The following is a 25,436-nucleotide window of genomic DNA, read 5'->3' as shown; positions in this document are numbered from 1 at the left end:
AAATTAAGACTTGTGTCATATGAATTTGAAAAAGACTATTTCTTGGATGTTACAGCACTTATTCAAGAATGTTTGCTAATAAAATTTACTTGTGGTTTGCTTTTAAGGTATTTAATTTTGTGGTAAGTAAATAATTGAACAGATTTTACTCGTATCAATGACTATTACAGACTTCTTGGGGTGTCAGAACAATAAATATGAATAATTTTCACACGGAAACCCTTGTCAGCAAAGATTTCCTTTCGTACTTTTAACTCTTAATATAAATTGCCTGGTGGGTAATTCTATGAAAAACCAACACATCCAAGAGATAAAATTGATCATCATCTCAGACTTTCTTTGTAATTGAGTTACATTTTCTGCTAAATATCATCACGTCAATAAATTTGGCTTCCTCATGTATAGTACGAAAGATACAGTGTGATGTAGATAGTTGATATTGTTGAGTTTAAAATGGAACCAACACATTAATTACCTTTGTAATAAATTACGTAAAATAGTATATTATTTTGCTTTAGTTTATTACGCGCAATATATTCAATTTTATTTCAATCGGTAGGTATGTATGGAATTACAGGATGGGGTAGCTCATTTAAATCCAATTTTTATCCACTTTATTTATTACAGAAGAAAATAATTAAAATATGTCTTCAGAAACCTATCGATTTTCCATCTCAAAATTTGATTTTAGACTTTAATGTACTTAACGTAAGACAAATTTATTATATTGTATTAATAAAATTCATACATAAAAATCGAAATAATTTTGAATTGTATTCTCATAGTTATGAAACAAAAGGTATGAATTTTTTAAGATTGTTTGAACCAAAATGCAACACTGTTACAGTATTTAATCATAGTAGTAATTTAGGCCCAAGAATATATAACAAATTTATATTTAAATAAACTAATCTTGTCAATTCTAATAATTCTAGTATTAAATTTAAAAAGTTACGTATGGATTTTATAAAAATTGAAAAATTGTAAATTTAAATTTACATATTATAATTGCATAGTAGTCATAGCACAAATTGTATTGTATAATTATTAATTTCAATTCAGGAATCCGCCCCTGAGCACGAGTTCTACTCTTTCAGAGGAGAGCTAAAGTTTTTTCTGTATATATTATATTTTATGTTACAATTATTACAAAATAATAAATAAATAATAAATATGGTTTTGAAAGTGACTTTTGTTGCTCTTAAAAATGAGATTAAAATCATTCCTCTAAATTCAATATTTCAGGATAGATAACGACAGATGTTAAATTCTGCAGATTGGTAATTTTGTATGACCGTATTAACCTATCCACGTTTAAAATTTCGATAACTATTTCTAATAACATGTTTTATCTATGAAAGAATATTTATACAAATGAAGGGTTTTCGAAAAAAGAACCAAGTCCAAAAAATGAAAATTTGAGATATTAAGTATAATATGAGGAGCGTATTGTAGCGACCTTCTACTGAATTAATTGTTAGTTGGAAAAACACCATAGTCTCCATATCCATTTTAATATTATCTTCCCATCTACGTCTCGGCCTCCCTAAGGGTCTTTTTCCCTACGGTCTCCCAACGAACACTCTATATGCATTTCTGTATTCGCCCATACGTGCTACATGCCCTGCCCATCTCAAACGTCTGGATTTAATGTTCCTAATTATGTCAGGTGAAGAATACAATGCGTGCAGCTCTGTGCTGTGTAACTTTCTCCATTCTCCTGTAACTTCATCCCTCTTAGCCCCAAATATTTTCCTAAGCACCTTATTTCAAACAACCTTAACCTTCACTAAAAATTTTCTCGGGCTTCGAGCCAGGTCATAAGTTGGTGATCCACCGACGTTTCGAGGATATTCATCTTCCTCATCTTCAGGGTTAAATGATAACTAAGGGTACCCAGATGAAACGTTGGTGGATCACCAACTTATGACCTGGCTGGAAGGCCGAGAAAATTTTGAGTTATTACGTCGCCAGGAAAGCTTCAGTAGTTAACCCTTAACCTTTGTTTCTCTCTCAAAGTGAGAGTCCAAGTTTCACAACCATAAAGAACAACCGGTAATATAACTGTTTTATAAATACTAACTTTCAGATTTTTTTGACAGAAGACTGGATGATAAAAGCTTCTCAACCGAATAATAATAGGCATTTCCCATATTTATTCTGTGTTTAATTTCCTCCCGAGCGAAATAATACAGCAATACTAAATAAATATCAACTTAAAGGTAAGAGAGATGTCAGATATTCTAGTAAGAGATGAAGAACAATGTGAAGACAGAAGTGGTTTTAATACTAATGCCTGTTATGGAAGAAAAAATAATAAAAGAACTTGTTTAATGTTATAGAGTATGAATCCATAAAGAGAAAACCTACGTAAAATTATAAAACATATTAAAATAGGATTGAATTTAGGATTCTGTTTATATTGTACAAAAACTCTAAGTATTTACGGAAAAGAACTACGTCATATTATCAATTTCCTGGAAGTAGTACAATGTTGAAATGTATTTTGTTAACCCATTTCGAAGTTTAATTAATGTTTCTTAGCAAAATACGGAAGATTAAAACGTTTTGTGAAAGATAATGTTTCTTGATTTTCTTAAAAGCAGTGCGTGTCCGCAAATTGTTACACATTTTATACATGTGTAGGCTACGACCATTCTGTCATCGACCATGCCTCTTGTAATCCTGGTATTACTTCCTTTTCTACATAATTATGTTGGGTTGGAAGCCACTATCTTCGAATTCAATGGCTAGCTTACATAACCATTACTGTTAAAACTACCTCTCGAAGAACAAATGCGCTTAAAACTGCAACGAATTGTCGCTTTCCTCCAGTAGAAAGTCAATACTTCTCACATGGTATGTCATAGGATGAAACAGGATTTTCATGTCACCGAGGAAATGAGTTTCATCATAATGGTGTTTGAAGGGTTGGGATACATGCTTCGATAAATGCCTTTCGTGACTGGAGCAAACGCAACACATGTAACATACATTCGATCAGAATACGTGATACTAATGTTATATTCTACTAGCTAAAGGATGAGACTTCAAAAGAGACGACTTGTATTATGCAATCTACTCTTGTTGTATTAAACGTGGGTAGGCGAGTGGAGAGAATGAAATTTGAATAGTTTCGATCGTATCTGCCAGTCACTGTCAACCTATCCTCCTTAAAACGATTGCGTCGACTTGAGGTGCAAAGATTATTCTATTAGGATAATTCATAACTGATTTATTTTTGCGACAAGAGACACTGGGGGGGGGGGGGGGAAAGAACCGAAAAGATCATTTTCGTTTCTATTTGTATGAAAATCTTCCTTGGGCACGTAGGAAGTTGATACTAAGAGGTTTTTTTTTAATTTATTTATTTAACTAGCTAGCTAGTGAGTACAAATTACATTTATAAAACAAAAATGTTTCTGGCCATTACCGTATGAGCCAGGCTCGTGTACGATGTGGTCTTAGTCAATAATATAACATAAAATTTACAAGGACAGTTTACTAAATACAGTAACTTAATTCAAACCAATAAATACAACACAAGAGCAAGAATAAAGAAGAAAGAGAAAAAGAGAGAAAATACATATTTAATATAAATTGACAATCTGACAGAACTCAGTAATCTATACTAATAATAAATCTGTACCCGAAATTTTTCTGGTAATTTTCGATTTTCCAAAAATAATTGGTCCCTAACATATATAATTAACCACCCTGAGACCGAAAATCGCTTTTTTGAAATTTTTGTTTGTATGTCTGTCTGTCTGTCTGTCTGTATGTTTGTTACCTTTTCACGCGATAATGACTCAACGGATTTCGATGAAAATTGGAATATAAATTAAGTTCGTTGTAACTTAGATTTTAGGCTATATGACATTCAAAATACGTTAATTAAAAGGGGGTTTATAAGGGCGCCTGAATTAAATAAATCGAAATATCTCGCTTATTATTGATTTCTGTGAAAAATGTTACATAACAAAAGTTTCTTTAAAAATGATTTCCGATAAGTTTTATTGTTTACAAAATTTTGATAGGACTGATATTTAATGAGATAAATGAGTTTTAAAATTAAAATAACTGCCATCTAAGGCCCTGTAATAAATTAAAAAGCAAATGACTTCGTCTATAAGGGGCCTTGGACAGCAACAATCGAAAGCTATGAAAGATAGCCTACAGAGAATATTTCTGTGTTTGTATGAAGTAATATCGGAAGCTAAATTAACCGATTTCTATAATTAATTATTATTTCACCATTGGAAAGTGTAGTTTCTCTAGATGGACGTAATGCTATAATGTTGTTACAGTAACTTCTGATATAATATAATATAATATAATATAATATAATATAATATAATATAATATAATATAATATAATATAATATAATATAATATAAGTTATTTGAAGGGTTCAGAACCATAGTGGGCCAAGCGCCATTTACTGAATACGTAGAAAACAAGGGTTAAAATTAAGTTATTACCATAATTCAATGGAAACCTAGGCCTATAACAAGTAAAATAAAATATACACATTAAATCTAAATGATGTCAATCTTCATAAACTATGGTTGAATGTAATAAAAATTAAGAAACATGTTAAAGGAATTGTCATTGCACGAAATGAGTGCCTCTGGACCAAAATGATCGCATTTTAATTATTTGGATGCAATTTAAATTAAGTAACATATTAAACGATTTATCCTTCTATCAAACACGAATGTTCCCTGGATCAAATGTCCTATATTAATTATGTAATTACTTTATATTTATTTCTAACGGGTGCAGCGAAGCGCACGGGTACGGTTAGTATTCAATAAAAACATGAATATAGTCGACAGAAATAAAAGGTAGAAAAATACAGTTCTTAACATTATATATCATAGATAATTTTACAAATTTCTTTTTTAAAAGCTTCAATTTTAAAATATTTCAAATTTTGAAAATGGTTTGTAATTTTATTATAAAGTCATGGGCCGAAACTATCACCATGTTTAAGAGCTGCACTTGTATGACATTTATGCCTCTTTGATCCAGAAGTGACTTTTATATAGACCTGCTCCATATGGTACTATTACATCATGTTTCACTAATTTTCCTTTTTGTTCAGACTACATTTTTAGGAGTTCAGAATATTCCATGCTCATTCAGTTTTCACCAAATTCAATGAAAACATTCACACGTGTCCATGCATATATGAGCTGTTCAGAACAAAATGGTGCAAGTCAAAATTGGGTAATGAGGTTTAAAGTAAACATTCTGTAAAATACAGCCCAAAGTAGCAATTAATATGACATTCTTGCTATACACTGACTACTAATAATTTAAATAAATTGAATATTAATTCCTGCTTTGCGCTGTATTTTACAGAAGGTTTACTTTAACCCTCATTACCCATTTTTGACTTACACCACTTCTGCTCTGAACAGCTCATATTATCTGAAATATAACGTTGAGAAATTCTAACTATCTTGAAATTAAGAGCTAAATAATTTGGTATAGTAGGCTACACAAAAATATACTTACTACTTACTGGCTTTTAAGGAACCCGGAGGTTCATTGCCGCCCTCACATAAGCCCGCCATTGGTCCCTATCCCGAGCAAGATTAATCCAGTCTCTATCATCATATCCCACCTCCCTCAAATCCATTTTAATATTATCTTCCCATCTGCATCTCGGCCTTCCCAAAGGTCTTTTTCCCTCCGGCCTCCCAACTAACACTATATATGCATTTCTGGATTCGCCCATACGTGCTACATGCCCTGCCCATCTCAAACGTCTGGATTTTATGTTCCTAATTATGTCAGGTGAAGAATACAATGCGTGCAGTTCTGTGTTGTGTAACTTTCTCTATTCTCCTGTAACTTCATCCCTCTTAGCCCCAAATATTTTCCTATGCACCTTATTCTCAAACACCCCCAACCTATGTTCCTCTCTCAAAGTGAGAGTCCAATTTTCACAACCATATAGAACAACCGGTAATATAACTGTTTTATAAATTTTTACTTTCAGATTTTTTGACAGCAGACTGGATGATAAAAGTTTCTCAACCGAATAATAACAGGCATTCCCCATATTTCTTCTGTGTTTAATTTCTTCCCGAGTATCATTTATATTCATAAAAAAATAATATTAATAAATAAATTTCTAATATTCTTACAATTATTATGACCAAAGTGACCTAGCTATCGTAATTTTTAAACGTTAAAATATAGCCTGTGAATCAGAGCCCACAAGAAAAAATTATGAACTTGCTGTATTTAAATGTAATGCGCATGGAACATTTTGATTACCGTATATCGAGAATTAAAATAATTAAAATGAAATTAACTTCGAAACTAGAAGTCCCGTTCGGCTGAAAATTTGAACACACCTAATGTTTAATTGCTTATTTTACGACGCTTTTTCAACTGCTAAGGTTATCTACTGCCTGAATGAGATGAAGGTGATAATGCCAGCGAAATGAGTCCCGGGTCCAGCGCCGAAGTTTACCTAGCATTTCTCTTACTGAGTTGAGGGAAACCCCCAGAAAAGATAGTAGTAGATAGTAGTAATAGTAGTAGAAGTAGTAGTAGTAGTAGTAGTAGTAGTAGTAGTAGTAGCAGCATTTTATTTTAAAACGCTTTCAACTGAAAAGAAAATTCACAGTTAAAACTCAACATCATTTAGAAATGGCTAAGACTTCTGTGTAGAACGCATTGCCTCTCATGAAGTTCTTTGACGTGCTATATAATTTGTAGCATTATAAATCTGTTTTGGACAGGAATGAATGCGCGAACCCTTTATCCAACGGCTCCTATTGTAATCCAATTTGTCACCATGGATGATTTTCTTAATATTTTCGTTGGTTCATATTAGGGAAATAATTCCTAACTATAGGCATGCTCCTAAGTTATTTTTAAATTAAATCTCATCAGAAGTAACAATATTGCTCATTTACCATGAAACGGTTTAAGAAACCATCTGTTCTTACCCCGTCTGAATTTTTTTAATACTACAATGGCAGCACCCTTAACTTGTTACTATTCGTCTCTATTCAATGAGAGACTCATAGATATCAGCAGTGTTCTAGAATCGTAGACCCTTAGTTCGTCAGAGATTATTCAGAGTGCACAACAGGCGTGAAGTCACATTATACTCGTAGCAAAATTTACATGTAGTATGTAGACAAGCAAAGGTTGTTTCTATCTGGCATTCTGAAAGGTTTCTTTCTCAACTAAGATAGAATTATCCTCTCTTGAGACCACTGCGGTGGTTGAGTGGCCAGGCTATTACGAAGAAGTCCCGGTTCCGATTCCCGGTGAGGCCTGATTTTTCATTTAGCCAAAAAGTCTAGATTGAAATGTCACTCCAAATCATATCAAGTCAATATGCTATATTGAAAGGAATATTTAAATAAAGAATTGAAAACAATACTGTGAATATGATAATATGATTGCTTCCAAGAGAAAAAGACCATAAAAAATGTCCCCACTAACATATCGTCCAACCAAGAGGACCCAAACCATAGTACCACATTTAATGTCCCCCACATAATACGGTCAACGTAATGAAAAGGACCACAACAAAAATATCCCACGTAGCTAAAAGGTCCACAAGTCAAATAGTCCCACATAAAATTGGTCAAACCATTAAACAATCTATCAACTAAATGTCCCACACACTTAATTACATCGCATGTAATAATATTTTCAATAATAATCGTTTATCTTGCCATATAATTGAAATGTGGAATGTCAAATTCAATGTAGACTGTCAGAATGGCTCAAATTATATCTAGTCAAAAAACAAACCAATGTTATTACATCACGATAATATATACCATTACCATCGAGACAACCGAAAAGATGACAGAAAATATTGGAGATGTTTTGATCGGAAGAACTGTAATGCGAAATGTACGACTTATTCAGATATGGGAAATCTTAGTCATAAAAGATGGTGCAGAAAACCATTTGCATCCTCCAAAAGTCAGAGAGGTACGAGGGAAGGAGGTTCTGAATAACATAGGAGTACAAAGGACAGCAATAGGTAACACGTAGGACATTTAAAGACCTGACGTAATTGAATACTGACTTCTCCGAAAAAGGATATTTTATGAAAGTGGTCCTTACGAAACGCAGGCCATTTTAGTATGTTGGACCTTGTAGGCCGGGAACATATAACTGTAGGAAGTGGATAAAAAATTTCTACAAATAAACGCTATTGTAGCTTATAAAAAATGAATGGTCACCTAAACGCAAGCAATCTGCATAAATTAGGAAAATTTCTGTTTAGAGTTAAAATTAGATGGGAGGAGAAAGTCAAAGCTCTAATGGAGATGGAATTATAAATGTTGAGGAGTTACACAATAAGAAACTACGAAGTAGTCAATGAAGTAATAGAATAATTCTTAAAAGAGTAGGAGTTTTAAATAATGGAGGTGTATTTATTAGTTTATTATTATTATTACTTTTATCATTATTATTATTATTATTATTTTCATTATTAGTAGTATTATTATTGTAAACAGAGGATACTTATAAGTTCAAATGTATTAATTTTTTGTTATATTTGTATAGAGAGTGATGGCGGTTTAAGAACTGGAATACATCTAATCCGCCATGACGTGATGAAATAAATAAATAAATAAATAAATAAATACATAAATAAATAAATAAATAAATAAATAAATAAATAAATAAATAAATAACTGTAGGACATTTTGAACAATGGACATTTTTTTAACGTGAACATTACCAATCGTGGAACCTTTTTGCATATTGACCCTTGTAGGAAGGGACCATATCTTTGTTAATCATATGATTTACTCCCTCTTGCTTTACTTAAGTATGAATTGTGGTCCCATCCGATATAAGGCAATAACACAACGAATTCTGGAATTCGTTAGATACCAGCTAATGTCGTCAGGCATTTCTTTTGCTTTTCTTATCATTTCGAAATAAACCGCATGCAACATGCCTCCTGGTGGTGAAACGAACGTATACAGTAACTTATTCACAATTTGACTTCAATTTCTTTCCATGTCATCCTCCACTCTATTTTCTTCTATCCCCTTTGCTACTCTAATTTTTTCCTTGAATCGAACATCGAACATACCAGAATGAAGGGGTGGAGTGGGGGTGATTTCCGCTGCTTGTTTGGAAACACGAATGCATGCTTTATGTGTTTGAGGAGTGACACGCGATCACGCACCATCAGCCTTCGAGCTATATTTCAAATTCAACAGTGCAGAGATAGGCAACATCAATAAAATGAACAGCGTCAACTTATTGCAACTTCATCGCTGCGCATTCTTTAATAAATGCTTTGTGTGCGTATGTATGGCAATTGCTTATTCAAGAATACCTTGCACAATTTTCCTTTAACTTCTGCTCTCAAGGGGGTGATGGATGATACTTATATTTATATTTTACTGGGTTATTTTACGACGCTGTATCAACATCTCAGGTTATTTAGTTTCTGAATGAAATGAAGGTAATAATGCCGGTGAAATGAGTCCAGGGTCCAGCACCGAAAGTGGGCAGGGCATGGTTGCACCCCACGGTCAGGTAAGATGCAGCAGATAAAAAAGGGTCCCTGTTTTGTGGGCATAGTTGCGCCCCGTTCCCATCAGGTAGAGAAAAGGGCATGACATAATTGCGCCCCGATGAAATAGGTAGAGAAAAAGACATTACGGAAGCTCGAGCCTCGTAATCAACCAACCTTATTGATTTCTTATTCGATGTAATATTCATTATCGATACCGTTAAAATGAACATCATGAAGTTGGCAGTACTTTATTAACTGTTTTTCTACTGTTCATGCAGTAATTATCGATAACCTACTGTTAAAATGAACACCATGAAGTTGGCAGTACTTTATTAACTGTTTTTCTACTGTTTATGCAGTGATTATCAATAGCCTACCGTTAATATGAACACCATGAAGTTGGCAGTACTTTATTAACTGTTTTTATACTGTTTATGCAGTGATTATCAATAGCCTACCGTTAAAATGAAAACAATGAAGTTGGCAGTACTTTATTAACTGTTTTCTACTGTTTATGCAGTGATTATCAATAGTCTACCGTTAAAATGAACACCATGAAGTTGGCAGTACTTTATTAACTGTTTTTCTACTGTTTATGCAGTGATTATCAATCGCCTACCGTTAAAATGAACACCATGAAGTTGGCAGTAATTTATTAACTGTTTTTCTACTGTTTATGCAGTGATTATCAATCGCCTACCGTTAAAATGAACACAATGAAGTTGGCAGTACTTTATTAACTGTTTTTCTACTGTTTATGCAATGATTATCAATCGCCTACCGTTAAAATGAACACCATGAAGTTGGCAGTACTTTATTAACTGTTTTTCTACTCTTTATGCAGTGATTATCAATAGCCTACCGTTAAAATGAACACCATGAAGTTGGCAGTACTTTATTAACTGTTTTTCTACTGTTTATGCAGTGATTATCAATAACCTAAAAATGGATTATCAATAACCTAAAAATGGATTATCAATAACCTAAAAATGGACACCATGAAGTTGGCAGTACTTTATTAGCTGACATATTCAAATGAGTGAGTAGTTGGAATATGGGGCCTTAGCAATCTTGAAATTTTATTAGTCATTTTCACACCGTCTGTGGCGGATAGTGAGGTTAATTTAAAATGAATGTTAAGTTTAGTGACAAGGGTAAAGAGTTAATAATTCACAATGGGTCTAAGTTTCGATTTGCGAAACCCTGTACCGTAGGATTAAGATATCGGTGTACAAACAAAAAATGCAGTTCATTTGTTGTATGTAATCGATAAAAAAGTGTTATTTTAAATAGTAAAATTGATCAGATGCTACCAGATTTCAGTGCAGCTACCACTATAATATTTGTAAGTAGTTTATTTATTTTATGACAATCACTTTCGTGTGTACTATGCCCATCGAGGCGCAACTATGCCATGTCCATTCTGCTACCTGACTTCTTCGGGGCGCAACTTTGCCATGTCCATTCTACTACCTGATTTCTTCGGGGCGCAACTTTGCCATGTCCATTCTGCTACCTGACTTCTTCGGGGCGCAACTTTGCCATGTCCATTCTGCTACCTGATTTCTTCGGGGCCTAACCATGCTATGTCCATTCTGCTGCCTGATTTCTTTGGGGCGCAACTTTGCCATGTCCATTCTGCTACCTGATTTCTTCGGGGCCTAACTATGCCATGTCCATTCTGCTACCTGATTTCTTCGGGGCGCAACTTTGCCATGTCCATTCTGCTACCTGATTTCTTCGGGGCCTAACTATTCCATGTCCATTTTGCTACCTGATTTCTTCGGGGCGCAACTTTGCCATGTCCATTCTGCTACCTGATTTCTTCGGGGCCTAACTGTGCCATGTCCATTCTGCTACCTGATTTCTTCGGGGCGCAACTTTGCCATGTCCATTCTGCTACCTGATTTCTTCGGGGCCTAACTATTCCATGTCCATTTTGCTACCTGATTTCTTCGGGGCGCAACTTTGCCATGTCCATTCTGCTACCTGATTTCTTCGGGGCCTTACTATGCCATGTCCATTCTGCTACCTGATTTCTTCGGGGCGCAACTTTGCCGTGTCCATTCTGCTACCTGATTTCTTCGGGGCCTAACTATGCCATGTCCATTTTGCTACCTGATTTCTTCGGGGCGCAACTTTGCCATGTCCATTCTGCTACCTGATTTCTTCGGGGCCTAACTATGCCATGTCCATTCTGCTACCTGATTTCTTCGGGGTGCAACTATGCCATGTCTAGGCCTCCCAATTGACCGCGGGGCGCAACTATGCCTTACCGCCGAAAGTTACCCAGCATTTGGTCATATTGAGTCGAGGGAAAACCCCGGAAAGAACCTGAACCAGGTAACTTGTCCCGACCGGGATTCGAACCCGAGCTACCTGGTTTCGCGGCCAGACGCGCTGACCGTTACTCCACATGTGTGGACTGATACTTATATTTTCTATAAATTTTAAGGTAGAGACTTCATACTTTGTACACTTCATCCCTTGTACTTTAGCATATTTAAGTTACATTGTGAACAGATTAATGTCTTTGAATTGCTCAAGTTAAAAAAAATGCATATCTTAAAATTTTATCGCCTCTTCAAAATTTTAATTCCATGCATGACTCTTTCTTTACAGCATCTCTGAAATGGCTGGAAAAGGACTAAATATCCGGAATCTTAAACTTAGCTCTATAGAGGTAATTTTTTAATATGCAACTTCAAAATTTAAAATTTTAATTCCAACTAAATATGTTATTTTTTTAATCTGGAAACTAGTTCACCGCTGTGGAGTAACGGTTATCTTTATTGATCTGAAACGACCGGGCGGGGTTCAAATCCTGGTCGGAACAAGTTACCTGGTTGAAGTTTTCTTTATCAGGTTTTTATTTAAATACTCGAATCAAAATTGCTGAGTAACTTCCACAGTTGTCAACCGTTGTGGCTGAGGAGTTAGCGAGTCTAACTCCGAACCTAGCAGGCCCGGATTAGATTCTTAATGGGATCAATTTCTCCATTAGAGTGAGTTGTGTTTCGGCCCAAGGACTATATAAGCTCAAAATTTCGGAATGGATTTCTGCATCAGCATATCCAGTTTTGTCTACAATTGATCAATCTGTGTGTATATGCAGCCAATCTTATTCTGGATATCGAGTATAAATGGTTTCTAAGGTTAACAATTTTAAATATAATGGGTAGAAATTGTTTTTGGCTGTAATTGTTCCAATTAATTGGTCTTGACAGTTAATATAAATTTTAGTTATGGGGCGTATTGGAAGAAGTAATTTTTCATTCATTCATTCATTCATTCATTCATTCATTCATTCATTCGTTCGTTCATTCGTTCATTCATTCATTTATTTTATTCCATAGATCTTACATGAGCAATGAAGCTTTAAGATGTGGAACAAGTCAAAATTTTACAATATTACAATTACAATTTTTACAAATTTTTATAGTTTTACAATTTAACAAATTCCTACAATTTTTTTTTTTATTTTGTGCAATTTTTTTACAATATTTTGGCGAGATGTAGTGAGATGAGGTGAGGTCCGAGGATTCGCCAAAATTATCAAAAGGGGGGTAATCTAATCACAGGGGTTGATGCCAAGGACTCGCCATTCACCATCCGGCTTCAGTCCCACGGCTGTGGGAAACCTCGGAAGAAACCAAAGACCAAAGGGGGATCCAACCCAAGCCCGAACGCAGCTCTGGATCAGCAGCCCAGTATAGTATTGATTTTTTTATTAACCCTTTTTGGGCTTTAATATTTTATGTCTTCCAAAAGTCTGTTATTAAATGGTAATCTTCTTTGCTTTTCATACAAAAATTAATGCCTATCTCTATCTTCGACGGAATAATATCAATACAACATTAACGGATGTAACAAAAGCGAATATTTGCACAACATTTCAAGTACTTCAGTATACGTAATTTACCCGTGATGGCCAATTTCCCAACAAAATCGTTGCCCAGGTTGTGCCACAGAGGACTGGGCTACAGTACAGCACGGAGGAACCGTTTTTATTTTATACCTTTCGAAATTGATTACCCTGTTGCAATGAGAAAGTACATGTTACCTCCGTGACAGTTATCGTCTGTATATAGGCTACAATCAGAAAGTTTATTTTCCAATCAGTTGAAAGACTTACGCATATTATTTATAATAATATCTTCCTGTAAGCTTCCATGTGCTCCTTCACGGTATGTAAACGGAAACAATTACCTATTAGTAAGAAGTGTTACATAATCGGCGTAATATAACGTTCATATCCACTTTCTTCTTCTTTCAGAATTTTGGTGACATTCTACTTTAATCTTTAGTATAAATGTTTATTTTTCTTAATTATAAAATTAGTACTGGTTGAAAACAGACTTCGTTAGTGTAAAATCAGGGTCTGGATGCGAATATTCTCTATATCGAGAAAGTTTGTCCTTCAATAATACTACGCCCTGTTTTACTACAGATAGAGAAGCGGACTTTTGGCGACTACACGTCTACGTCATGTCTAATAAGCCCTATTACATTATTTAAGGTGAACTCCTTTAAAAGTTCGGCAGAGGTCGATGGATTGCAATAATAAAAATATGAAGTAATACGTAATGGTATAACCAATAACACACTCAGAATAGGAATGTTAAGAGAGTTAGAAATCGGAATTTTCTGGTGGTTTGCGTAACAGTCACGTGATATGATTGACATGGCTATTTCGTTGCAATGTAACCGATAAATAATAAAGGAAATCTAGATGTCTTTCATTCTTTACATTGAATGACAGCAAAATGTTTGGACGAAATAGTGAAATTATGTGGAAAATAAACTCAAACTGTTTGTATTTTAGCTTGGCACCATTTTTATTGAAGGAAAGAAGCCAATTCCCCTGAATGTATCAACTAGTTTGTGAATTCGGTTACTGTCCCCACAAAGGGCTAGTATAAAATAATGAATGAATGAATGAATGAATGAATGAATGAATGAATGAATGAATGAATGAATCGAGCAGTTTGCGAGAGGGGATCCAAAGACATTCGAGGAATAGATAGACTACTGTGGCTAAGCACTGAAGCAACTTTGTCACCACTCCTTCCGCTATGAGATTACGTACTCTGTTCTATACCGAATGAAAATGCTATTTACGTTTTATATTTACTAACCTTTCTTGGTTGTAGAAATAAAACAATAGTATGGAATCTAAAGTCAGATATATGGAAGATATGTTTTGATAAAAGTAATAAAAGCTAAGGCATGTAATTACTAATCTTTCTTGCATATATTAGTGTATAGTCTATGGTATAACTTTAATTGCATCACATGATATACACAATCCTACTACCTGGAGTATACTCGTACTAAATTATTTTCCATTTAATATTAAAAATGCTGTTTCATAAATTTTCATAGAGTTTCTCTAGAACCACATGTTCAGTAGTATGAAAATTCTGGAAATTTCGCCTGTGCTTTTTCTATTAAAGATATGGTTTCAATACTTACACACAATTTAAATTCTGAAAACCAAATTATCAGATCACAGATGAAGTACATGGAAAACCAGGATTTATTTTTCGTAAGTAAATAAATATTTTAAGGATGAACACATTTTAAAATTATTTTGTAAAGTTTAATATGTAGAAAATTTTAATATGCTTGACTATCATCTTTATATGAAAATAATTATTAATTACCGTATATAGAAACAAATTCAGAAACGTTTCCTTCGATATGCGTATTTTTAAGAAAATATGTAAATATTATAGTAATTAATAACAATTCTTAATTCCATAATGCATTATTAAAGGAATTTCATTATGTAGGCCTAAATTCAGTAACCTATCGGTAGGGAACTATTACATCTTATTAATTTTAATCCAGTAAAAAGAAATTGAAGAAATATACAATTACTGCATATTCCCATTTTTAATCAACAGTATTAAAACGCTCACTTTTAATTAAAATGTTAAACTTATTTTTAATTTTCTATCTCTTAAAAGTAACGTTCCGGATTTTGGCTTATTATTACAACATACTCTATAAAAAAAAATTGCTTTATGAACTTTTATGCGCCATTTCATTAAAATTTGTGATTTTACGTAGGCATAATATTTTTCTTTATCCTCAGAATTAATGAGTTTATGCATTTTGTTTTCCATTATATAGCACAATTAGGCATAGTGAGATTTTTCCTGTTGTTCGGCAAAATAAATAAATATAATTTTACAGTGCTCAATCTGTTACAGCAATGTTCCCAGAGGTTACATTCATTCACTTCGTGTGTTACCCTGATTATATAGTACACGAAAGCAAATACAAGGCTTTTAAAGTCAATTGTAAAAGGTTCGAAATGAAGGGAATGAACATTAAGTTTTTTAAGTAAGGCAATTTCTGCAGCCTGTTTTCATTATGTGCACTGTAAGTCTATAATATTGCTTTGTCCCTCCTTCAAACCGCTTCAAGTTATCGCATGACAAGTGTCTCCTTCTATCCCTCCAATATCTTTGGAATCATGCACACGGCTGGCTGGCTTTCTCTTGGGCGCACTTTCTGCCTCGAAAGAGCACCTGAGTTGATGACAACTGCTTTAGATGATGTGTAGTATTTGATATGCCATACAAAACTTTACGATTTATTAAATCTTATGTATTTTCCTCACTCCTATGGATGAATATCAGGTAACTTTATCAGGCGTATGGAACCCAACTCATTCTCGCTACTTCCTTTCCTCCATCATCCTTTCCTCATCATTCTGGTTGTCTTACTTGGTTTTCAGATTGCGCCTTCGGCGTCCTTCCGAAGTTACTGACTCTCTTGGCCGGCCTCCATGGTTATGTCAAGCTGTGGTAGTTGATGGCCAGCAACGGAACCCACTCCCCTTCCTAAGGGAGAGGAAGCTTACACCTCAGACCGTTGAGGAGACGGGAGAGGGACTTACACCTCAGACCGTTGAGGAGAGGGGAGAGGGATTTACACCTCAGACCGTTGAGGAGACGGGAGAGGGATTTACACCTCAGACCGTTGAGGAGACGGGAGAGGGAGTTACATCTCAGACCGTTGAGGAGACGGGAGAGGGACTTACACCTCAGACCGTTGAGGAGACGGGAGAGGGACTTACACCTCAGACCGTTGAGGAGAGGGGAGAGGGATTTACACCTCAGACCGTTTAGGAGACGGGAGAGGGACTTACACCTCAGACCGTTGAGGAGAGGGGAGAGGGATTTACACCTCAGACCGTTTAGGAGACGGGAGAGGGACTTGCACCTCAGACCGTTGAGGAGACGGGAGAGGGACTTACACCTCAGACCGTTGAGGAGAGGGGAGAGGGATTTACACCTCAGACCGTTTAGGAGACGGGAGAGGGACTTACACCTCAGACCGTTGAGGAGACGGGAGAGGGATTTACACCTCAGACCGTTGAGGAGACGGGAGAGGGACTTACACCTCAGACCGTTGAGGAAACGGGAGAGGGACTTACACCTCAGACCGTTGAGGAGACGGGAGAGGAACTTACACTCAGACCGTTGAGGGGACGGGAGAGGGACTTACACCTCAGACCGTTGAGGGGACGGGAGAGGGACTTACACCTCAGACCGTTGAGGATAGGGGAGAGGGAGCTTACACCTCAGACCGTTGAGGATAGGGGAGAGGGAGCTTACACCTCAGACCGTTGAGGAGACGGGAGAGGGACTTACACCTCAGACCGTTGAGGAGACGGGGGAGGGACTTACACCTCAGACCGTTGAGGGGACGGGAGAGGGACTTACACTTCAGACCGTTGAGGAGAGGGGAGAGGGAGCTTACACCTCAGACCTTTGAGGAGACGGGAGAGGGACTTACACCTCAGACCATTGAGGAGACGGGAGAGGGACTTACACCTCAGACCGTTGAGGAGACGGGAGAGGGACTTACACCTCAGACCGTTGAGGAGACGGGAGAGGGACTTACACCTCAGACCGTTGAGGAGAGGGGAGAGGGACTTACACCTCAGACCGTTGAGGAGACGGGAGAGGAACTTACACCTCAGACCGTTGAGGAGACGGGAGAGGGACTTACACTCAGACAGTTTGAGGGGGAATGTGGAGACTGTTGGGGTGGAAATGTATACACGGATTTGGAAGGATGGCGGGACTGGTCGTTAGGGTGTTAGCGGTTAAGTCGGTTCGGCATAGGTGGGGTCGGTGGGCTTGCAACTCATCCAAGAGGAGCACAATAGACCTCAGGTTGCGGTGCATATGGATGTTCCCCTCTCGTCCTCGTGCAGAGAAAAAAATCTTATATACATACATTTGAATTGTTTAGAAATCACGTAATGACTATTTTGCAAAAAAATCATGATATGAATGTTTTTCAGAATGAAATTCACTTGCTAGTTTATGATTGAACTGAAATACATAACTGACTCAAATCAAATAAATTCAGTTTGTGAAGAGAACGGCACATCTACTTTAACACGTCGTGCATAAACCTTACGCAAACAAAGCTTCAGTTTGTATTTAGCTAATTGCTGTTTCGCAGAATTGCACGATACGTGTTCCACACACTGATCACTTAAAATCTCATGTTTCATTCCATGCATGAAAAATAAACAAAGGCTGCACGACCTTATTATGCTCACATTTAGAGGCTAACTGGTTCTGAAAAGATGGTAATGAAAAGAATTGTTCAAGAAACCGTAAAATTGTTTCATAAAATCAGAAATATGGAAGTGAATTTTTATCATCCTCATGTTCCAAGGAGTTGGGCCACAGATTGGCCCCTTCCGGTCATATTAGAGATCGAGAAGTCTCTTCAGTGCTCTACCAGGGTTTCTTGTTCCCGCCGAGTTGTAATCTTTAGTAATCTACGTAGGTTATCTGCTGTTACGAGGCATCCTGTTGACATGTATCTACTTTGAATTATAATGTGAAATTTGTTCAAAGACTGATGTCATTCTCAATTTTATTTATTTATTTAAGTAGCTAGATAATGAGTACAAATTAAATTTATAAAACAAAAATGTTTGTAGCCACTACCGTAAGAGCCAGGCTCGTGTACGGTGTGGTCTTAGCCAATAATATGACACAAAATTTAAAAGGACAGTTTACTAAATACAGTAAGTAACTTAATTCAAACCAATAAATAACACACAAGAGCAAAAAAAGAAGAAACAGAAAAAGAGAGAAAAAAACACATTGGATATAAATTGACAATCAGACAGAAGTCAGTGATATTTAATAAAAACATGAATATATTCGACAGAATTAAAGGGTAAAAAAATTCATTTATTAATATTATATATCATGAATAATTTTACAAATTTCGTTTTTGAAAGATTCGATTTTAAAATATTTCAAATTTGAAAAATGGTTTGTAATTTTATTATAAAGTCTTGGGCCCGTTGATACTGAATAATATAAGCCAATTTTCAGGTAAAGGACTATTTAGTTCTTATGGCTTGGAGAACTGTTGGTTCCAGAAGCTTCTATCTGCTTACAACACTTATTTATATATAAAATAATTAAGTGTTATATTCTGATAAATGTATACATTTTCAATACTTCAATATATGTTCTGTATTTCAAAACAATATTCAGCCTCCTAACATTAATGGACAGCCCTGCATTAAACGTAAAACTTTTAAATACTCTCCTGAAAAAATTTGATTTTGTTAGAAACATCTGATTCTCACCTGGCGAAATATCATTGCAAGAAATAGTAATATGCGTTACAAGAGCGGTATGTTGAAGTTTTTATGTTCGAGGGAAAATTTGAAAAAGCGAAACGTAGTTGAGCTTTTTTAATTTCCGAGAATTGAAAGAAAACATACCGCTCGTGTATCGTACATTATTTTGTGCGAAGATCGTTTATTACATACCCGAAAGAGGAATTTCTAATTAGTTGCAATGAAATCGCCATCTTGGTTTCTGTTCAATGACGGCAAATTTACAAAACAAAAATATCTATCTTCAACATTGTTGCTTTAAAATATTTTCTGTGTTTACTATACTCCAGCTGGCCGTGATATATGTCTGTCTTTTTTTTCCCCCCGGTCTATGATGAGTCTGGAATCTTGTTGATTTTTTCACGGCTTCCTTAATGTTACTTGCATCACGAATGCAGTAACTTTAGCGGAGTTGTAGAGTTTACTTAATTTTTGCAAATATTTAAAAACAATAATTAACAGTGCAATTTAGGTGAAATTGCAGTGGTAAGTTTCCAATTTATAATTATTACTATATTGAACGTCTCTAAAAATAATGTGTTAAAAGCCTAAAGCAGTAAAATCAATATGTCACTTAAGCGGTAAGAAGAGGGAAATTGTTATGTGTGTTAGGTTGGGAATACTGAATGTGGAATTTTAGACTTTCCGCGGATTGGTTTTGTGCGGAAACCAAGCAAATACGCACGATCTCGCACAAAATCGTTTAATAACATGAATTTTATAGCACAAGTTACATTTTAGTTGACATGGTAATATATTACGTCATTGGAACAATAATATGATACTATTTTGTGAAAGATTTTGATTAACAATGATGACTATAGATAGAAAGGTCTTTATTTGCTCTTAAATGATATTTAGGTTGGTTTGTGTTATTTAACTTTTACATATACTGAATTATTGGCATTTAACTATGTTACAAGCCAGTCTGACTTACTGATTATGTCTACAGCAGAGATCATAGACAAACGATATTCAGATTTGCAAGAGAGAATATATTTTCAAACGAAAAGTATTGAAAAAATTTTAGATATAAAAAAATTATAGAACAGAGACAGAGAACAGCCTCTCTCAGAGAGCTTAGCCTCTCCGCTTTCCTTAGTTGTAGTATGTAGGTACTCATGCCTACTGCTCTGTTTACAAAAGGACAAAACGAGTTCCTGTCCCTGTTGTAGAAGGATAGATGAAATAAAAACAGATGTAGTGATGTAAGGATTGAACAATTCCATACAAATTGAAAAACAAGTAGAGGGACATCATTTTATTTTTACTTCAAATTTTATTGTACCTGAGTTTCTGGAAGTACTTCTACTAGTAAACTTCCAATCGTCCCCCACACAGAACCAAGGCCGCGTAGGCAGTCAAAGTGCCTTACGGTGATACTAAACAGTACTGAGTTAGTGAGTATAGTACGTTCCATAAATATATTCGCGTTTTTCAGTGACGAAAGAGTTTTCAATATTGAATCATATTTTGTACAGGTACTGTCATCAGTTTGCCTACGTCGCATCCCGATTTTCCCCACCTACTTCTGCTCGCCCCTCTGTAAAGACTAATGGCTGGGCTGTCTTAGCTCTTTTCTGAAAACATTAATTTCTATTAGGAATTGGGCGTCTACGTAATATTACACAACTGTTTAAAATAACTTAAATAAAAGGACTTCCTTCCTTTCTACGATCCTGCGACGTAACTATTTGGATGGAAAGTAGATAGCATGTCTAAGTAATTCGGGTCGGGCAGAAGTGAAGATTGAATTTACAGTACGTCAGGTAATCTTTTATAGATTAGGTACAGAATTATTTCCACATGAGTTACTAGTACGAAGGAAGAAACTGGTAATTGGAATTAGGTACAATAGTCTATAGTGCAATAATATACACAAAAGAACTGAACCCTGTATCGAAATGACCGGCCACCATTTTCAAAATCGTGTTTAAATATCTATATTACGATTATTTTTCAAGTTAACTTCATTCTCTAAATTTTACGCTAATGTGCTGTAGACAGTATAATATTCACTGTATAATGAATATGTCCGAATGGATAGCTCAGTTCGTGAGTAAAAACACTTATTATTAATACAGTACTGTATTTTGATTAAAAAAAACCTAATGAAAATTATCAAATTCAAAATCGCGATATTTCCTGGATGAACTACTTTTCTTCCCTCCTATACCTAGTAAAGTGATTTGTTTGTATTTTACGCCAGTATCATCGAACTCCAGTCGTGGAAGGGGGTAGCAAAGGTATAGCAAGGTTAATATTAGAAATGTTAGTAAAAATAAAATGATGTCTCTGTACAAGTGTAAGCATACCAAAATTGTATACAATAAATAAACACGGCATAAAATGGTAAAGGAAAAAGCAGAAAGATTATTAACACTGAAAATGAAACGGGGAGTCTGTGCTTCTCCTCTTCCACTTGTTGAACCACGCATCTAATCAATCCCATTGTATATGCGATTCAGATGTTTCTGTGGAATCTCTCACCAAACAAATTAACAGTACAATTTCCCAGGCATTGAAAATTGAGATTTATTACGGTTTTCTTTTCATCTTTCCTGTTATTTTATGTTCTCCTTCCCCTCTCGCTTCCTTAATAAGCTATCTTCATTTTCATCTAATCCCTTTCCTTTATGGAAAAAAATGCTGCCAGTATTAGAGTGTGCTATAAAAATTACTCACTCCTCCCTGGAGAACCTATTATATTTTATATAATTAATGTGTGATTTCAACTGCGATTGTGAACCGTGCAGTAATTTTTCATCAAAGTATAAAAAAAAAAAAAAAAAAGAATCACAAGGGATTCCAATTTAGACTAACTGAATCCCAGGCCCCGGAATATTTTGCATCACTCGCATTTTAATACTACTGAAGAACGGTGCTGCTAATTGATACAGGCTCCCCTCTCAGAGTACCGGTATGTGAAATCATGTACTCCTATTACATCGTCGTCGGCAGAAAGTTGGAATTTCAGATATATTCTCAATAAAGTACACGTAATTGTATAAGTAATTTCTCCCAGTAAGAATCTCTTCCTTGAGCACTATATCCACCGATTTGTTTTCCATTTTATACTACATAATATTAAAAAAAACGAAGAAATTCTTCAGGCAGATACGAGTAAGTCTCTCATGATCTGACATCAAAAGTAATATATATATTAGTACATTATGCAACGAGCCTATAATGGTAGTAATTAAGACGCAAGTATGATTGTTTATGAAACGAGCGCAAGCGAGTTCATAATTTTCATACGAGCGTCTTAATTACCATTATAGGCAAGTTTCCTACGACTTTTTATGCTCGACCATATTTCTAACTTGAAAGTATTGAAAATTGGGTCTTTTTATGGTTATGTGCGAACTGACCTGAATTGTGAGATGTGCGCAGACGCGAAAGTATTGATTTTTTCCGAGGCCGAATGTCATTGACCTTGGCAAAGAATAAGAATGAACATTAGTCTGATATAACCTGGAAATTGATTTAGAATTGAAAAACGAGATGACAAATGGAATTTATTTGAATATTATTTACAATTAACGCTAATTATTATAGTAACAGAACGTAACCTTTAGCGACAGTATTGGATTTCCAGGCTCCGTGACTTTTCGCTAATTGTCTGTCGATTGCATATCCGAGAATAATCGATATAACGGTACAAAGCTGACTTGTGATAGGCTGAAGACGTGTACTTTAATGATTAGGTGTACTTTAATGACATGCATTAAAGGACTGCTACCAGGTGTATAATTACTACATTTCGGCATGGTTGAGCATAAAATATAATATGGTATATATTTGATATCAACATTTATATCCAAGTAGTTTGGACCTCACAATTTGTACCCGGTGCCAAAATTACATGCATTACACTTATACCTTTTGTAGACGCTCTTATAATTTAACTTTCGACCCCGTTTAGATCATTCAAGCTTGACACTTTTACGACTCTGTTCTTGATTTTCACTTATATCGAACATACACTGTTTCTAATAATACTTGTTACTAATACATACTACACCATTGTCCAATTATGTTCGTTACTATGCCTGTTTCTTGTGTACATTTCATTTTCAGATCTCACTAATTTTCTACATATTATACTTCACTATCCTAGCTAGCCTCCCCCGCCATACTACTCATCTGTTTTCATTATCTCTATCGTTTTATTTAACTTCCTATTACACTCCTATAATTCATTCAAAATTGACACTTTTATCACTCCGTTCTAGATTTTCAGTTCACTTAGACCAGGCCTGCGTAACTCGCAAGCAGGAGAAATATGACGTCAGCCTCACTCCACTTCTATTGGGGATGATCGACTTTCGCCGCGAGAATGAATGTTGATGCAGCCGAGCGTAACTAGAACGTCGTGACCGCACAGGTAGAAAAGGTGGGTGGGGTAAGATAGGGGAGGAAAGCAGTCGCTCTCAAGAGCTACAGTTCTGCAGGTCTGACTTAGACTATATCGAACACACACTGTTTCTACTAATACTTGTTACTAAAACATATTACACCATTGTCCAATATGTTCGTTATAATGTCTGTTTCTTGTGTACATTTCATCCTCCACCATACTCCTTAACTATTTTCATTACCTCTTTCGTCTTATCTAACTTCCTATTATACTCCTCTAATTCATATTTTAATTTATTTTATGCTCGACCATGCCCAAATGTAGTAATTATACACCTGGTAGCAGAACTTTAATGCATGTCATTAAAGTACACCTACTCATTAAAGGTCAGGTCTTTCAGCCAATGACGACTCAGGTTACAACTGTTCAGCCAATGACAGGTCAGATTTCTACCGTTATAAAACCGAAAGTTTCGATTATTCTCGGATATGCAATCGAAAGAGAATTAGCGAAAAATCACGGAGGCTGGAAATCCAATACTGTCGCAGAAGGTTATGTTCTGTTACTATAAAAATTAGCGTTAATTGTAAATAATATTCAAATAAATTCAATTTGTCATCTCGTTTTTCAATGTCTAATTTAATTTTAATGTTATCTCTGTAGGTTCTTATGGCCTAGCAAGGTCAATGTTAACATCTGTTCCTCGGAAAAAATCAATACTTTCGCGTCTGCGCACATCTCACAACATACGGGACATTGGTCAAGGCCAGATACAAAGAAAATTAATAATATCAAGTTAGAAATATGGTCGAGCATAAAAAGTCGTATGAAACTCGCCTATAATGGTAATTAAGAAGCTCGTATGAAAATTATGAAACTCGCTTGCGCTCGTTTCATAAATACCCATACTCGCTTCTTAATTACCTTCATTATAGGCTCGTTGCATAATGTACTATACTAAGTCCCTAGTCGCCTCTTCCCTAGCCGTCACTGTACCAGAAACATCCACTTCACTATTTTCTGTTACAAACCCGTCATTATTTTTCTTCACTTCACTTCTCATCATTTTCAAAAGTAATATATAAATCACATTGACAACAAAAATGTTGACACCCTAGACGGGATTGAATCCTATGTACATGTTTATTGGTGAGCAGCACAGGTAACTTTCATGTTAATGTACAAAAAAATTCTTCCAAGTTGCTCCTTTCTAAGTTCCAAATAAACTACATATATTCACTACCAGAAGCCCATGTCGTCTGTAGGCAAGCAGCCAGACTTTGAATGCAGGTTGCCCATCTTCAGCTTTACATAATGTAGCCGTTTAAGTAAGCGGGCAGCAGCAGGCTGTTCTGAATTTCAATCAGAATAGTCTCCTTCACAACATCACAAGCATATCTTTCAAGTGTTGGATATTTGGCATTCGATTCCAAGTTCGTACTTGTTTTGTGCATGTTGTCTCTCCTTGTAAATACCGTACTGTATGCATATATAGTTTAATGGAGTAGTTGTAGAGCTAAGACAGAATGTCAAGCAGTTCTTGGACAACTCCTAGATTTATAATGTGTTTTTAGTTGAGTTGATTTTTCACACTCGTGACTAGGGTTCAAATCCCTCAAAGACGTCACTCAGGTCAGATTTCCTAAATGTAATCGCGTTTCTCCTCACTTTTTTAATTATTTCTCCCCATTACCACCGGCACCCCACTACCACCAATGCCACTGCCATCTTCTTCGGCGTTGGCAAACTATACTGCTCTAACCCATATTTCATTGACACCATGACTCACCAATTCAGATGAGTTACATTCTAGGGCAGTCATGTTAACTGATGCCCAAATGGGCAAGCGCGTGCTTTAGAGCTCAGGAGAG

This window comes from Periplaneta americana, chromosome 5 (genome assembly GCF_040183065.1).
Source record: "Periplaneta americana isolate PAMFEO1 chromosome 5, P.americana_PAMFEO1_priV1, whole genome shotgun sequence".
NCBI lineage: Eukaryota > Metazoa > Arthropoda > Insecta > Blattodea > Blattidae > Periplaneta > Periplaneta americana.
The sequence above is the reverse complement of the archived record's forward strand: the minus strand, read 5'-3'. Positions refer to the sequence as shown.